Raw genomic sequence first — 2,500 nt, forward strand, 5'->3', positions numbered from 1 at the left:
CGGAGGAGGAAGCGGCGAGCGAAGGGGCGACGCCGGGGCGGCAGGTGCGAGCGGCGAGAGAGAGAATGATGGGCCTTTCGGGGTCGGGGGGGGGCGTCTCCCCCCGAACCTCCCCGCACCGGGGCGGGCTGCCGCGGAGCAGCCCGCCCGGCCGGCCGGGCGTCCGGCCGCGCAGGTGAAAAGGCCTCCGGGCGTTCCGGGCTTGGCGCGCGGCGCCGGGCGGCGCGGCGGGCCGCCGCCTCCCCTGCACCTTCCGCCACGAGGGAGCCGGGGGGCGGCTGTGCCGCCGCCGCCGCCGCTGGTGGGCGAGGCCCTGTGCCGGTTGGCGCGTCCCGCGCCAGCGGGCGGCCCGAGCCACGGCTCTCCTCCCGGGCGCAGCGCCGGGCTACTGAGGGAAACCCCGGGCCCCGGGAAGGAGGACGAGGCAGTGGCGGCGGATGTCGGGCGCGCCCCCGCGGGCGGACGCTCCCCCGAGGGCGGCAGCGGGGGAGGCACCCCCGCGGGGCCTTGCAGGTCGTTTCCCTCGCCCCAGGGTCAGGTACCTAGCGTCCACGCTTCCGCGGCCCTCCCTCGGCGTGAGCCCGGGGGTCGAAGGCCGCGGAGAGCCGGGCGGAGGTTTAAAGACTCGGGCGGCTCGATGCGGCCCGGGGGGCGGCCGGGCGGCGGTGCCGTAAGGGGGGGCGGGAGTCGCTCTCGCAAAGCCCCCTGTGTCGGCCGCCGCCCGCGCCCGTCCCGCGGGCAGCCGAGCCGGGGAGGGGTCCCACTGCCCCCCCCACCCCGCGGTCCGGTCTCGGCGGAGAGACCGCGGCGCGGTCGGCCGTGGCCGGCCTGCCTGCCTCGAAACGGGCGACCCCGGCGGGAGCGCGGCTCTCCGCCGGGGGCGGCGAGTCCCCGCGGTGGGGGCTCGCCCGGCGGCCCGCCGGGGCCGCCGCGCCTCCGTCGCAGCGCCGCGCCGCGCTGCGCTCCGGCTCCCCTCCCCGCCCTGGCGAGCGCTCGGCGGTCTCCCGCCGCCGGCCCGCCGGCTCGGGCGGTGCCCCGGGCCGAGCGGCGGCGGCGCCGCTCGGCGCGTCCGTCGCCCGGAGGGCACCCGTGGCCGGCCCGGCCCGGGCCCCTGCCCGTTGCCTTCCCGCGTCGCCCTTCCCGGCAGCGCCGCGGCGGGGGGCAGGCGGGGCGGCCGGGGGCGCCTCCCTCCCGGTCTCCGCGTGGAGACGGGGAGAGCGGGCGGCGCCTCCGGCTTGGCGCCGTCTGCCCTTCCGCTCGGCGCGTGCCCGCGGAAGGGGCCGAGGCGAGAAGCGGCGGCGGTGTGGTTCCGGGAGGGCAGCCGCTCCGCTCCGCTCCGGCGGGGTGGCGGGCCGCCGTCCGGCGGCCCGCGGCCGAGGCGTCGCCGGCTCGAGCTCCGGCGGTCGCCGCCTCCGGCGCGGCGGCGGAGGGGCCGGCGGGGCGAGCCGGGTGGGGGAAAAACCGGCTGTCGCAGCGCGGCGTAGCTTGCGCGGAGGCGCGCGCGGGCCCGGCGGGGCGCCCCGCTGGTGTGCTGAGCAGCAGCAGCAGCCCAGCAGAGCAGCGCGCGTGTCCGGAGCGAGGCGGGCAGGCGGCGCGGCGGGGCGCGCCGCGGCCTCCGTGCGGAGGCCGGTCCGAGCCCGGGCGCCTGGGCCGCCCCCGAAGCGAGCAAGGTGCTTGTCCCAGGTGGGTGGGGAGCGCGGGCTCCCCGCCCTTGGCCTTGCCGTTCGGGGTTTTCCGTTCCATTTTACCCCCCCCTTCTTCCGTGTGCGTGCTCGTACGGTCAGTCGAGGCGAGGCCTCGCCGTCGCGCGCGCGCGCGCCGCCGCGTCGCGTGGCGTCGCGTCCCCTCCGCGCGGGCGGAGGGGCGGGCGGCCGGGCGGGCGGCCGGGCGGGCGGGCGGCGGGCCGTCCTCCGAGAAGGGGCCGCTTTTGTCGAGCGGTCCCGGCCCCCCCGCGCGCGCGGGGCGGTGCCGAAAGGCAGACAACTCTTAGCGGTGGATCACTCGGCTCGTGCGTCGATGAAGAACGCAGCTAGCTGCGAGAATTAATGTGAATTGCAGGACACATTGATCATCGACACTTCGAACGCACTTGCGGCCCCGGGTTCCTCCCGGGGCTACGCCTGTCTGAGCGTCGCTTGACGATCAATCGCCGGCTGGGCCGCCGCCCCCCCCCCCGTCGCCTGGCGGCGGGGCGGCGTGCCCCAGCGGCGCGGCTGGGGTGCCTCGCAGGCCCGCGCGCGCGGCCCCGGGCCGGGGAGCGGTTCCCCGCAGCCCGGCGGCGTCGGCCAAGGGTCTTCGTCCCCCTAAATCGAGACTCGGGGAGCGCTCCGAAGCTCCCCGCTCCCGGAGCGCCCGCTGGGCGGAGCTCGTCCCGCCGGGGCCGCCAGGGTGTGCGTCGTGGCCGGTGGGGCCCGGCGCGGCGGTGGGGAGAGATATGGGGAGGAGGCGCGGGCCTCGCCCCCGGCCTCCCGCGCTCGCGGGCGGCTGTCTGCGGGTGGGT

The 2,500-nt window shown here is 80.0% G+C and overlaps 1 non-coding gene across 1 annotated transcript; it reads left to right on the forward strand.

Moving 5' to 3' along the window:
• The first annotated feature begins 1,981 nt into the window (after positions 1-1,981).
• Positions 1,982-2,134, forward strand: LOC142417612 (5.8S ribosomal RNA). Its single transcript, XR_012778081.1, has one exon. It is a non-coding gene; the product is annotated as a 5.8S ribosomal RNA (ribosomal RNA).
• Positions 2,135-2,500: the final 366 nt, after the last annotated feature.

The sequence above is a fragment of the Mycteria americana genome, chromosome 15 (genome assembly GCF_035582795.1).
Source record: "Mycteria americana isolate JAX WOST 10 ecotype Jacksonville Zoo and Gardens chromosome 15, USCA_MyAme_1.0, whole genome shotgun sequence".
Classification (NCBI taxonomy): Eukaryota; Metazoa; Chordata; class Aves; order Ciconiiformes; family Ciconiidae; genus Mycteria; species Mycteria americana.